This window comes from Heterodontus francisci, chromosome 42, assembly GCF_036365525.1.
Source record: "Heterodontus francisci isolate sHetFra1 chromosome 42, sHetFra1.hap1, whole genome shotgun sequence".
Classification (NCBI taxonomy): Eukaryota; Metazoa; Chordata; class Chondrichthyes; order Heterodontiformes; family Heterodontidae; genus Heterodontus; species Heterodontus francisci.
Window position 1 is genome coordinate 17,305,963 of NC_090412.1, and position 14,838 is coordinate 17,320,800.

Genomic DNA, 14,838 nt, shown 5'->3' on the forward strand with positions numbered 1-14,838 from the left:
AAAAATCTCAAAAGATAGTGAGGCCCCGATACGTGATTCTCAATTTATGGATCTGACAAACATAGTTATAATAAATGGAGATGTTGTCTGCTTAACTGGTTGCGAGTTGGATGAGTAAAGGACATAATTTTTTATTTTTACGTTGTTTTTGTAGGATAAAACAATCACACAGAATGAGCTTTGTTTCTGTGTAATCACAGAGAGTAATCCTGATGACAGAACCTTGGCCTGTGTTCACAGTTAAACCTCTATTTGTTTTCAGGCTGATTTACAATGACACCACTACAAGGGATCTACACATGTTCGCATGTTCCTTGAGAGAATTATAGAATGATTACAGCACAGAATGGGGCCATTTGGCCCATCAATTCTGTGCCAGCTCGCAGCAAGAGCAATTCACCTAGTCCCACTCCCCCACCTTTTCCCCATAGCCCTACAATTTTTTTCTCTTCAGATAATCATCCAATTCCCTTTCGAAGGCCTCGATTGAACCTACCTCGACCACACTCTCAGGCAGTGCATTCCAGATCCTAACCATTTGCTGAGTAAAAAAGTTTTTCCTCATGTCACTCTTGCTCCTTGTCTCTCATTCGACAAATTGCATTTTCACTTCTCTCTTTGCATTTCAAAGACAATAAGAACAAATATTATGGAATGTGAAGGGCCATTCAGCCTATCAAGCCACTCCTTCCACAAGCCATGGACAATATATCCTATCACAGCCTCCAATCCAATTGATCTCCTCGGGTACATTCTGCATATATTGATCTCCAAAAGTAATTGAATAAAATTTCGGAATATTCATTCATCCCCATTCTAATGTGGTCTGTTGCCCTCCGCAGACCAGCCTTCTTCTCTCAACTGACCTTTCAGCTGAAGTGGAATAGCAAACAAACACTGACTGTCCAAATCCAGCTTTGGCTTTCTTCTAATTTCCGATGCCCTTTCTCAGCGGACCTGAACCGACACTGTGGGTTATGGGATGGCCTGCAGATATAGTCAACCAAGCTGCAAAAAATGAACCCAAGATTTTCTCACTTCCATTTCATTCTGGCTGGGCGGAGTGGGGGTGGGGAGGGGGTGGTGGGGGGTGGTGGGTGGAGTTGAAGGTGGGACTCTTTCACAAGAATAGTGCAAGCTGCACTATCCCCCAAACCGCCCCTGTCATTGCTTGCCCATTTACTTCTGTCCTACAAGGCATAATGTGTCCTGTGTTTCTAACACATATTCCCATTCTATTGATCCTTTAGAACTCTGAAGTTTGTGGCTAAGAACTCTCCTAGTATAAACCCCATGAATTTCTGTCCCAATCCCAACCAGTACTGGACATGAATAGCCTCTCAGTTACAATACCCCGTTCCTTTTCTGTTTAGATGCCACTTCAATGTCACTGTTCTCTGGCTTAATCTTGCTGTAGCCACTTAATTGCTGCAAGTTTGTACATAAATTTGTTATTGTTATATTATTATTCTGCTGTATATAGTGTGATGCCCTCACCTACTCTTTTCTTTTTATTTGCATTAATGCTTAGATTTCTTTCCTTCAAATATGCAGCGTGCATATCCCCCATGCAGCATCTAAGACGGCCCGTGTGCCTGCGCCAGCTCTTTGAAAAGAGTTCTCCAATTTAATCCCACTTCCCTGCACTTTCTCCCCACCCCCATTTTGCTTTTCGAGTATATATCCAATTCCCTGTTGAATCACAGAACGATATCACCATGTATTTCAAAATGCCTAAAGTTTAAAGCTTAAAACAAGGAGACAGCGCTAAAATTTAGCTCAAGAGATTTGGACAAATCTAAGTGTGCCCAAATTTGGAGGTAGCTGGTTAGTTTATAAACAAGTAACAATGTCTCAGATGAACAAAAGGATCCTATTCATGTCTGTACTGGTTATCTGACATTGTCTGTGATATATATAAGGTACTTTTCCCTTTGTGGCTTTTGATAAGATTATTGTAGTTAACTTTGGGGGAAATTCATTCCAAGGGAGATGAGGACTTTGCTATAGAAGAACAGGCATGTCATACTGCAAGCTCAACATTGCCAGATACCAAATCATCACAGGAAAATAATCTCCCCTCTGTGCAACAGGGTCATTGACTTTGAGAAAATGCAGTGGGATAAAGCCACTTTTATACATATGTAATTATCTTACCACAAGCCACTGCCATTAAGCTGTATATAAGGATACGCAAATCTAAAATGCAATTAAAAATTGATTCTTTCACCCGTGTGTGATTTACTGGGATTAAACCAAATTCTCCTTAAGGAAGTCTGCTGATGCAATGAATAAAAATAGTCATCTGTAGGTAATTATTTTAATTATAAATTGTCTGTCAAGCGGACCATTCCATTCCAATCATCTCTACTTAACACAGGCCCTTCAGCTATGCTGTTCCATTAACTGCAGACATTTTGGAGTTCTGCTGCTCATAACATAAATCCGCCAACCTCACTCTGTCGTTGTAACTCAGTTAAGACCTTCACTGGGCTTTTGACAAACATCACTTTAATTCACTGCGGAAAAATGTTTCCATGGCTGTGTTTGCATGTCATGTTAAAATCATTTAGTTGAATGTTGTGCATTAATATTAGGCATTTGAAGCTGGAAGTGCAGATTCTTCTGTTTCTGCTCTGGGTGCTCTTGGTGTTTTGCCAGCGGCGGGTGAGGCAGCAGACGGCCTGCCTGCCCCAGGCCAGTTGAGGCCCCTGTGGCCAATTAATTGCCACTTAAGGGCCTCCTCACGTGACAGGCACTTCAGCACCTGAGGAAGCTGCCCAGTAATACCTGGCGGTATCCTGGCAGGCTGCGGGTTTTTCCTCCTAATCGGGCATCCTGTGCCCCACAGCAGCACAAGCTGCCCCCACTGGAACACCTCTCCCCCCAGCCTTCTCGATCAACCCCCACCCACCTCGCTGGGGCCCAGCTGATTGTCCCCAGCGAGGCCTGATCCCCACTTACCTGTTCCGAGGGCGACGTCCATGTTTCTCCTCTTGCCGGGTGCAGTCCCAGCAGTGGCCACCATGGCTGGTGGCGCTACTGGGACTGAAGAGCTGCCGGCCCTCTGATTGGCCGACTGCTCTTGGAAGCAGGGCTTTCTGCCTCAGACGGGCGGAAGTCCCGACTGAGGCCAATTAAGGGCCTGGGCCACATAAAATTGCTGCATGGGTTCCAGGCCCAGTGAAGGTGTTCTCGCCCCCAACTTTTGATCCAGTGGGTGGGATGACCACCGCCACATAAAATTACAGCCTATGCTTCAGTTGTACAGAGCTTGGTCACCAGAATGACATCAGGCTTATAGGCTTAAATTATGAGGAAAGTTACATCAAACTGACTTGTATTCCATTGAGTTAAAATGCTGAGGTGTCATCTAATCGAGATGTTTAAAATAATGAAGGGTAGAAGAAAGAAACACTTTGTTTATAAAGCGCCTTTCATAACCTCAGTGTTCGATTCCAGATAGCCAGGGGATGAAGGGCAGAACTGGAGACTACTCTTTGAACACATATAAGCTTTTATTTACAGAGACAAACAGGCACCGCCAAACCACAGTTTCAGTCTGCTTCTATTAATTGGAGCACAAGTGAATCCCCAGTTAATGCCAACCACCTGAACAGAATTAAACATTCAATTAATATACAGTTAACACTTAGGACATCTCAAAGCGCTTTACAGCCAATGAAATACCTTCTGCCGAAGTATAGTCACAGCTGCTGATAAAGAAAAGTTATTTCCTCTGGTGGAGGAATCCAGAATAAAGGGCTACAATCTTAAAATTAGAGCTAAGCCATTTAGGAGCAAAATCAGGAAGCACTTTTTGCATAATAGATCGTGGAAATCTTAAACTCTCTCCCCCAACAGGGTAGGATGCTGGGCTAATTGAAATTTTCAATATGGAGATAGATTTTTGTTGGGTAAGGGTATCAAGTGCCTTGCCCCTTCCTATCTGTGCAATGTCCTTTGTGTGTTAGCTGTGGCTCAGTCAGTAGTATTTGTGCCTCTAAGGCATAGGGTTCTCAGTTCAAGTCTCACTTAAGTACAAAAAGCAAGACTGATGTTCTAGTGCAGTACTGAGGGAGTGTTGCACTGTCAGAGGTGCTGTCCTTCAGATAAGATGTTAAACAGAGGCCCCATCTGCTTGCTTGGGTGGATATAAAAATCCTATGGCACTATTCGGGGAGTTTTCCCCAGTATCCTGGCCAATATTTATCCCTCAATCAACATCACGAAAACAAGTTCTCTGGCTGTTGCTTTTCCTACACTACTGTTACAACCAGGTGAGAAGGGGGGTCTAGGGTTCCCTTTCAGCCTTCACCTGGTCTTACTGTAACAGGGTATAATTTTAAACACACTATGTTTTTAGCGTCCGCTTGATGAATCCTTGTTCACTGCTTTCCAACTATAAGGCAAAGAAACCAGCACAAACAGGTTTTCTTAGGTTTAAAGAAGAAAAGTTGAAATTTATTAAACTTAAACTCTAATTCGGTTGACGCCTATGGATACACGATGTGCCCACGCGAGCATGCATATGTGATACACACATGCAAGTAGAGACAGAAAAGAGCAGAAGAAAAATAAAGTGGAAAAGTTTGAGGCAATATCTGAAGAGTTGTTGTTACAGTTCTTTGAACTCACTGTAGAGTCCTTGATTGTAGGTAGATTGTGCTTTTCGTTGGGGCCTAGTATTCTTCCTAAACCTTGTTCACTGTAGGAGACTTTTCTCTCTTGGGGTTCATGTGTCTTCAGTGGGTTTTGGAGTTCTGTGAGAAAGAGATGGGAGCAGACAGGAAAGACTGTGGCGAGCCAGCTAGGAGAGATCTTTTCAATCCAGGAGCAAACAGCTTTCTGCAGACTCTCAGTTCAAAACTGTACAATTCAGAAAAAAACCCAGACTGCCAAGCAGGTTAGTCATGTGATCAACTGGTTCGACCATGTCTGTTTGCGGATTGTATTGGAGCAGGGGATAGCTCCTTTGTTCCAAGCACTGTCTGTTAATATGCAAAAATGTCCTTCCAGCCAGGGGCCTGGCAACCCCTTGTCACAGGCCTTCTCTTCTTCCGTGCAACAATTTGAAATTTAATGTCCATGTGGCGAAATTAATGTGCCCGATTCTTGGCAGGTGGGGGCCTACTTCAAAAAGCACTTAATTGGCTGTAAAGTGCTTTGAGAAGTCTGGTGGTCATGAAGGGTGCTATACAAATGCAAGTCTTTCTTTTTTTTCCAGCCCTACAACCCACTGAGATATTTGCACTTCTCTAATTCTGGCCTCTTGAACATCCCCGATTTTAATCACTCCGCATTGGTAGCCATGCCTTCAACTGCCAAGGCCCTAAGTGCCTTTAAAAAACTACTTAAAACCTACCTCTTTGACCAAGTTTTTGCGCATCTGTCCTAATATTCCTTATGTGGCCCGGTGCCAAATTTTGTTTGATAACGCTCCTGTAATGTGCCTTGGGACATTTTACTACATTAAAGGCACTACATAAAATACAAATTGTTGTCGACCTGAATCAAAAGCATATAAAGAGAATTGACGTACAGATCAGTCATGATCTAACTGAATGGTGGCACAGGCTCAAGGGGTTGAACGACTTCCTTCTGTTCCTATGTTCGTTTGATACAATACAATCATATTTGAGGCTCAACGTTTAGTTGTTTGTCTTCAGTTTAAAAACTGAAAACCAACACCTTTGTGTAGTGATCACAGTAAATCTCAGCATAGCAGGCATTATTGATACTCTTCCCCCACTGTCATACATCATCAATAACCTCTGTGATTGCCCCTCATTGAGTGGCAGACGTTGTGAGCCTCCCGTCCCTATCTGCAAAAGCACAACTCAAAATGAAAAACAGGGTTCACGAAGAAAGCTCTTTTTTTTTCTTTTGGGAAAGTGAGGTAAAGGGTCAAGGCAGAAGTGTAGGCTATACCGTGTAGGAGAGATGAGGTAATGCAAGAAGTAGCAATCAGGTGACACCAACCTTAGTTTTAAACACCTACAGGTTGAAGGAGGGAAGACGGTGGTAAGTAAGTAATCAAAAAATAGAGATTTAATTCAATCCTGTAATCGAAAGTGAGTTCTGAGATTTGGTATAAGGTTCAGTTTTGCTCTTTATGCTGCGATCTGATCCCCTCAATTAAATCAGTCTAATATGTCTTATTTTCTCTCATTTCGAATTAGCATTAACACTTTGAAGGCAACTGAACTTTTGATAACGGTCTCTGGTAAAAGATAGCTTTATGAAAAATTGTATTCTATTAAGATTTCAGGTTAAGTATTGCAGCAAGAATGTACAACTTACATAACACATTTGTACAGAATTCCCTGAAGAATTGAAAGGGAAGTTGTAGTTTTGGAAAGGTCATTGCGCTCTCAAAGAGCAAAGTTTTTCTCTAAGAAAGAACTATTCGGATGTCTGATTATTAAAAATCGCCTATTTCCAGATTTAAAAATAGGTAGATGTATTACAGAGTCTCCTCCACTGGTTCTAGGAATAGGATGCCCAAATTCTTGTCCTGAGAATGAAACATATGAATGATAATTTTGCAGTATTGTTTCCTAAAAGGATTTCCCACAAATTCACTAACTAGCAGGCAAAATACATTAAAACGAATTAAAAACAAAAAGGTACCATGATGTAAATTCCACACTGACAATCATACTTGCTATCAATTGGTTCCTGAATTTCTCTTTGGGGACCAGGTTATCCAGTGAGAAAAGAAAGATTAACCCTTTTCACAGCCAGAAATGTAAGGAATTCCCATTATTTTCCACGTCTATGAGTCCCCTGGGACACACTTTATGAATGGCCTTATTGGGTCACTTTGATTAAAATTGTTGTCATCACCTCAATGATAATTTGGGTCATTGCAATGTTTGTTCAGCTGTTTAAAAAAATCATTAGAAAATCATTGGAAGAAACAAGTTTCCTGTCCCATCAGTGATTAAATACAAATTATTTATCAGGAATATTTATGTAACACTGATTCCCTTTGAACTGGTTGCATTCCATGACAGATTTCTTTCCTTGCTTGTCACCATAATGAAGGTATTAAAAACCAAATCATCATTAGTTTCTTGTAATGTTATTGTGATGAACTCTGATAAGAAGCCAAAAACAGACCCCTTCTTTATTTTGCAGCTGCCATGCAGGACACAGTGAAGAATGTGACTGTGTAAATGGGGCTGGGTGTTAAATAAAACAGGCGCTGATTGTTAAGAGAGCTGTTTCACAATTGAAACAACTGCAGTAACTCACCGCTACTGCTATGATATTCTGTTTACTCTAAGCCAGGGAAAGTTTTAAATAGCAAGGCTGCAGTGGTCAATGGCTTAAATGTGTTAAATGAGACTGTTTATTGAGGTGATGTGTGATGAATAGGGCTTAGCATGAAAGTGCAACTATCATCTCTTGCCTGTGTTGTGGACTCTCACCAAAAACAAGCTACCATTGTTGGTAAAGCTTTGGGCTTGTAGGTGAAAGGTTGTGGCTTTGAGTATTGCCAGGGCCCACTCCAAATTCAATCCTTTGGAGGATATTCAAGTGAACAGTGCTAGTGTGGGTGGAGAGCTAGGGTCCAACAAAAACATGACTTTAAATTACGACAAAAAATGTCAGATAGCATTCCAAGGTTAAAAGGGGCGTAGAAATGGAGATGAACATTCCTCCCAAGCACACCAACCTGCTGAGAATCTTTTTTTCCCCCTTTTTTAAAATTTGCATCCCAATAGTAATGTCCCAATTTAACATATTTATGTATTTTTTTTGACCATGTTTGGACACCTGTCCTAATATCTCCTTGGGCTGAATTTTCCAGAAAGGTCCAAAGTTCCTCCGCCAAGACCAGATGTGGGAGCTGTTGCTGTGTGAATGGGGGCGTGCTAAAATCATGCCACTGGAAGTGCTGGCGCCATATTTAGAGGTCTGTCAATTTGATCCATCCACACAGGCAGCACATATTGAAGCCCTGAAGAACAAGGCAACATGAGGAATGGGCGAAGGACGATCCACGATGGCCACACAGATTGTGATGCCGCCCTGCAGATTCTCCTCCAGGCTGCTCAGGCTAGGAGGGAGGTCCTCTTCCGCCGGGACGGGAGGAGGAGACTGGCTCGGCAGATAAAGCGAGACTGGATGGAGATCACAGAGAAGGTCAGCAGCCGCGGGGACCTCCCTCAAACCTTGCTGTAGTGCTGCAAGAGGATTAATGACCTCATGCGATCTGCTGGGGTGAGTGCACCACGTGTTGCCTTACATGTGACTAGGTGTGAATGTGAGTTTGGTAGAAAGGGAATGCCCACCCAGTCACTGGCAATGACCAGGCAATAGCATTGCCTGTCAGAGGCATGTCAGCCTCTCTGTGAAAGGCCCCAGTCTGGTCTATCCGAGTTGACTCCTGCACTGCTGCGACTGAGTGGCCGCATGCAGGAGACATTCCTCTGGCACTATCATGGACAGTCAGACTGCCACCAGCGTTGGTGTTGTATGAACCTTTGCTGGCAATTTACGATGGACATTTCTGTGCTTGCAGATGAAGACTGCACATATAAAGTGAAGGAAAGGGCCAAGACGGGCAGTGGCGTCCCTTACCTCGCCATTCTGACACCGATGGAGGAGGAGGCACTGAAGCTCGGAGGCCAGCTTGCAGGCCGGTCCATAGCTGATGGTAAGACAGGAGCCCAGAGAATTGAGAGATGGTCTAATGGCTGGGCACTAGAGAGCCTCACAAACACGAGGCATAGTGCTCATGTGTCCACCACAAGTTACATGGAGATCCACAGTCAGAGTGCTGTGAAGGACATGATGGAATGTGCATTATCCTCTAATTACTCTTCTCTCTTATGCAGATCAAAGACAGGAGCCGCCCACTGCTGTGACCGGGGGACAGCTGTCCACCTCTGAGGAGGAGAGGACCTCAGAGGATCACAGTATCCTCTCACACCCTCCACCAATGCAGATACTCTCATGTCAATGGTATCCATTCGCAGGTAGATTCGTGATCACAACCTGGCAAGCAGGCCACAGACACGCCCGAGCAGTTGACGGACGCTGTGACAGCCAAGGCCACTCACATTCAGAATTTTGTGGGAGGCCCAGGGCATTGCTGAGCTTCAGGATGATGGTGGGCCTCTGGAGGCATCAACAAGGTGACAGGCACTGGAACTACAGCCTGAGGTGTGGAAACATCTGGTGGAGCTTCTAGAGGCTGTGTCCACCCAAGCACAAATGATGGAAGAGTCAATCCAGGCCATGAGTGCCACCATGTCTCTGACATATGCACACTTGGCTTCCTCTATGGAGAGAGTTTTTCTTTATTCATTCATGGGATGTGGGCGTCACAGGCCAGGCCAGCATTTATTGCCCATCCCTAATTGCCCTTGAGAAGGTGGTGGTGAGCTGCCTTCTTGAACCGCTGCAGTCCATGTGGGGTGGGTAAACCTACAGTGCTGTTAGGACGGGAGTTCCAGGTGTTTGACCCAGCGACAATGAAGGAACGGCGATATAGTTCCAAGTCAGGATGGTGTGTGGCTTGGAGGGGAACTTGCTGGTGGTGGTGTTCCCATGCATCTGTTGCCCTTGTCCTTCTAGTTGGGAGAGGTCGTGGGTTTGGAAGTTGCTGTCTAAGGAGCCTTGGTGCGTTGCTGCAGTGCATCATGTAGATGGTGCACACTGCTGCCACTGTGCGTCGATGGAGGATGGGTTGCCAATCAAGTGGGTTGCTTTCTCCTGGATGGTGTTGAGCATTTTGAGGCAAGCGGAGAGTATTCTATCACACACCTGACTTGTGCCTTGTAAATGGTGGAGAGGCTCTGGGGAGTCAGGAGGTGAGTTACTCGCCTCAGGATTCCTAGCCTCTGACCTACACTTGTAGTCATAGTATTTATGTAGCTGGTCCATTTCAGTTTCTGGTCAATGGTAAACCCCAGGATGTTGATAGTGGGGGATTCAGTGATCGTAATGCTGTTGAATGTCAAGGGGAGATGGTTAGATTCGCTTGGCACTTGTGTGACGCGGATGTTACTTGCCACTTATCAGCCCAAGGCTTGTCCAGGTCTTGCTGCATTTCTACACGAACTGCTTCAGTATCTGAGGAGTTGCGAATGGTGCTGAACATTGTGCAATCATCAGCGAACATTCCCACTTCTGACCTTATGATTGAAGGAAGGTCATTGATGAAGCAGCTGAAGATGGTTGGGCCTAGGACACTACCCTGAGTAACTCCTGCAGTGATGTCCTGGAGCTGAGATGATTGACCTCCAACAACCACAACCATCTTCCTTTGCGCTAGGTATGACACCAACCAGTGGAGAGTTTTCCCCCTGATTCCCTTTGACTCCAGTTTTGCTAGGGCTCCTTGATGCCATACTCAGTCAAATGCTGTCTTGATGTCAAGGGTCAGTCACTCTCACCTCAGCTCTTGAGTTCAGCTCTTTTGTCCATGTTTGAACCAAGGTTGTAATGAGGTCAGGAGCTGAGTGGCCCTGGCGGAACCAAAACTGAGCGTCACCGAGCAGGTTATTTCTAAGCAAGTGCTGCTCGATAGCACCTTCGACGACACCTTCCATCACTTTACTGATGATTTAGATTGAGACTGATGGGGTGGTAATTGGCTGGGTTGGATTTGTCCTGCTTTTTGTGTACAGGACATACCTGGGCAATTTTCCACATTGCCCGGTAGATGCCAGTGTTGTAACTGTACTGGTACAGCTTGGCTAAGGGTGCAGAAAGTTCTGGAGCACAGGTCTTCAATACTATTGCTGGAATATTGTCAGGGCCCGTAGCCTTTGCAGTATCCAGTGCCTTCAGTCGTTTTATGATATCATGTGAAGTGAATCGAATTGGCTGAAGATTGGCCTGTTGGGGACTTCAGGAGGAGGTCGAAATGAATCATCCACTCGACACTTCTGGCTGAAGATTGTTGCAAATGCTTCAGCCTTATCTTTTGCACAGATGTGCTGGGCTCCCTCATCATTGAGGATGGGGATATTTGTTTAATTGTCCACCACCATTCACGACTGGATGTGGCAGGACTGCAGAGCTTAAATCTGATCCGTTGGTTGTGGGATCGCTTAGCCCTGTCTATTGCATGCTGCTTACATTGTTTGGCATGCAAGTAGTCCTGGGTTGTACCTTCACCAGGTTGACACCTCATTTTGAGGTATGCTTGGTGCTGCTCCTGGCATGCCCTCCTGCACTCTTCATTGAAACGGGGTCGGTCTCCTGGCTTGATAGTAACAGTAGAGTGAGGAATATGCCCGGCTATGAGGTTACAGATTGTGGTTGAGTACAGTTCTGCTGCTACTGATGGCCCACAGCGCCTCATGGATGCCCAGTTTTGCATTGCTAGATCTATTCGAAATCGATCCCATTTAGCACAGTGATAGTGCCACACAACACGATGGAGGTTATCCTCAATGTGATGACGAGACTTCGTCTCCACAAGGACTGTGCGGTGGTCACTCCTACCAATGCAGTCATGCACAGATGCATCTGCGGCAGGCAGATTGGTGAGGACAAGGTCAAGTATATTTTTCCCTCTTGTTATCTGCCGTTGACCTAGTCTAGCAGCTATGTCCTTTAGTACTCGGCCAGCACGGTCAGTAGTGGTGCTTCCGAGCCACTCTCGGTGATGGACATTGAAGTCCCCCCACCCAGAGTACATTCTGTGCCCCTGCCACCCTCAGTGCTTCCTCCAAGTGGTGTTCAACATGGAGGAGTACTGAGTCATCAGCTGAGGGGGGGGCGGGAGGTGGTATATCAGCAGGAGGTTTTCTTGCCCATGTTTGGCCTGACGCCGTGAGACTTCATGGGGTCTGGAGTTGATGTTGAGGACTCCCAGGGAAACTTCCTCCTGACTGTATACCACTGTGCCGTCACTTCTTCTGGGTCTGTCCTGCCGGTGGGACAGGACTTCCCTGGCAATGTTGATGGTCATGTCTGGGACATTGTCTGTTAGGTAAGATTCCGTGACTATTATTATATCAAGCTGTTTCTTGACTGGTCTGTGGGACAGCTCTCCCAACTTTGGCACAAGCCCCCAGATGTTAGTAAGGAGGACTTTGCAGGGTCGACAGGGCTGGGTTTGCCGTTGTCGTTTCCGGTGCCTAGGTCAATGCCGGGTGACCCGTCCAGTTTCATTCCTTATTGACTTTTTAGCTATAAAGTACATCTAAGTGGCTTGCTAGGCCATTTCAGAGGGCATTTTAAGAGTCAACCACATTGCTGTGGGTCCGGAGTCACATGTGACCAGGTAATGCAGCAGATTTCCTTCCCAAAAGGGCATCAGTGAACCAAAAGGGTTTTTGTGACCATCGACAATGGTATCATGGCCATCATTAGACTAGCTTTTTAATTCCAGATTTTTTTTAAATTAAATAAATTAAAATTCCACCTTCTGCTACAGTGGGATTTGAACCCATGTCTCTAGGGAAGACCCTGGTCTCTGAGTTACTAGGTCAATGACAGTACCATTACACCACCACCTCTCCTTGCAGTGGTAGCATTCTTGAAGATGGCATTGGTGACCAACTTGATGCAGTGATGAGCTGCAGACTGGGAGATCCCTGGAATGAAACTAAGGCATAGAAAAATGAGTGGCACGGTCACCTTCAGTGCCACAGGACTTTGGTGGCCTCCACTTCCCATAGGACTCAGCTTGTCCTCCATCATTCCACACAGCTCTGTGACTGCTTCCTTGGAGAGGCGCAGACATCGGCAACACTACTACTCCAACATTTGCAGGAAGCTGAGCCTCTGGCAGTAGACCCTCTCTGGTGGGTAACCTCTTCTACACATATGAGGCTGATTACGTTCCCTCTATGCCCTCCTCCTCTGATGCGGAAACTCCTGGTGGCCCTCAGGTTGCTGCTGGCCCACTCTCTGTGCTCTCTCTCTCTCTCTCTTTTCTTGATGCTGCTCCTCACTGGATGTGTCAAAGCCTGAATGAATGAGGCCCATGACTGCACAATTTCCATGGCCTCTCACTGTCGACCACCCCCCATTCTATTCAAACAAGTGCCACTGCCACTCAAGCGGCATGCCCCCGCTGTGCTGGCAAGTCTGTCCCTGCTTCCCATCGCGTTTCAGCGCGAGATTCTCCTCCCAGTCCGGTCACCCTTTGGAATATATGATTGCAATGAAAAGTCTTTGGGCTTCCCGAAACCTTTTGTCACAACGTTACAACTCCTCCTACCTTGCAGCCATTGCCATCAGGTTGGTAAAATGCAACCATGTGGCTCAGTGTCAAATTTGATTTGATAATCTCTCCTCTGAAGTGCCTTGGGACGTTTAACTATGTCAAAGGTGCTATATAAATGCAAATTGTTATTCTTGTAAATGCAAATGGAAGCAGTTTATTGTTGTTTGAGTGAAATAGAACTCAACTCGAGAGAGATGAAATTACAAATTGGATAAATATAGAATGCACAATGGCTGTTGATGAAAAAATACACTTTCAGGTAATGTTAGAACTAATAAGTCAAGATAGATTCGGTACGTACTTTACTAATAGGCCTTCCACTACCTAGTTTACCTCCGTGAGCAATTGGAGAGTTTGCTAACAGTCATTATGCAAGGTCACATGTCAAGGGCACAGGCATGAGGTGCTGAAAAGAAAAAAACCCTGCATTTGCACACCACCTTTTATGTCCTCGGAATGTTTCAAATTGATTTATTGCCAACTAGGGACTTTTGATTTGTAGCCTCTATGGTTACGTAGGCTAATGTGACAGTCAATTTGCACACAGGAAGGTCCTACAATCACCAAATGACTCCAATTGGTTGAGCAATCAATATTGGCAAGGACGCTCAGAGAACTCAGTTCTTTTCTTTAAATAGTGTCATGGCGTCCATCTGAACAGACAGATGGGGTCTCGATTTAACATCTCATCCGAAGAATGGCACCTCTGACAATGCAGCACTCCCCCAGTACCATATAGAATTCTCAGTTTAGATTATGTGCTCAAGTCCTGGGGGCAGGGCTGGAACCTGACCAAATCATTTCGACATTTTAAACACCTTGATTCGATCATCCCTAAGCTCTAGGGAACATAGGTCAAGTTAATGCAACTGTTCTCATGAGATGCAATTAGTTTCTTAATATTTTGTAAGGTTATTTATTATACAGCCATTTCAACTGTCTCAGAGAACATTTCCAATTCACAAACCTTCTGGTTCCTGTGGACTGTGACTTAAGTTTTGTTCTATGAAGTTACATAATTAAATTAATTTTACTGAGAATTCTAAGCTCAAGCAGAGGGAGGATGTTTTATCCCAAGTATCTGGGCTGGGTTTGTTAAGTTTGTTAACTGGGAAGAGGGCCAGTCTAATCAGTCGGATTAACCTCCTCTGCCAGTGGAAGGGCAACATTTAAAAAAAGAACTGTTTCTAAAATAATGACACAACTAGCATTTTGATTCACAACTAGAATGATAAAATGGAGGCAGTTAGTTAATCTTCATTAGAGCAGACAGTCGTAGCTTGCGATATGTACACAGTTATCAGCGTCCGTCACTGTGCTGTATACAGATTCTTGGCTAACTATTTACTCTTCAGTTGAATGGATTAACAGGGAGCCCATGATTTTAACTTTTCTAAATGTTTGTAAAACTGAAAGAAAACCTGTGACCTCTGGAGAAGTTTATTTCATTTGGCAGGGCTGCTTTTTCCATTCTAGAATCACTTTTCTTCATTTTCTGGTGATATATGCACTGAAGCTGAGAGATAACAGCTCAAATAGCAGCAGCACTGTGGATTCTGTCCTTTGTACTCATTCTGTTATCTGGTATGCAGTCCACACCAGCATTGGGCCAGGAGTGGGCCAGATAGAGTACAATA